A 216-nucleotide genomic window follows, 5' to 3' on the forward strand; every position below is an offset into this window, starting at 1 on the left:
ATCTGAGTTAGACCCGGGTCTCCAAATATGGGCATAACGAGGACTACAGAATGACGCACGACTTCAGCGGTCTATTAAAGTCATTTATGAACGTGGGGTTTTTTGTGACATGGCAACCAGCAGTTTTCTCCCTTCCGTTTCACGTAGTTAGGTTTCGTTTTCCAATCATCAGGATGTGTAATCAGATGGACTTTATACTCGAGGGATTGTAGGAAA

This window comes from Trichomycterus rosablanca, chromosome 1, assembly GCF_030014385.1.
Source record: "Trichomycterus rosablanca isolate fTriRos1 chromosome 1, fTriRos1.hap1, whole genome shotgun sequence".
Classification (NCBI taxonomy): Eukaryota; Metazoa; Chordata; class Actinopteri; order Siluriformes; family Trichomycteridae; genus Trichomycterus; species Trichomycterus rosablanca.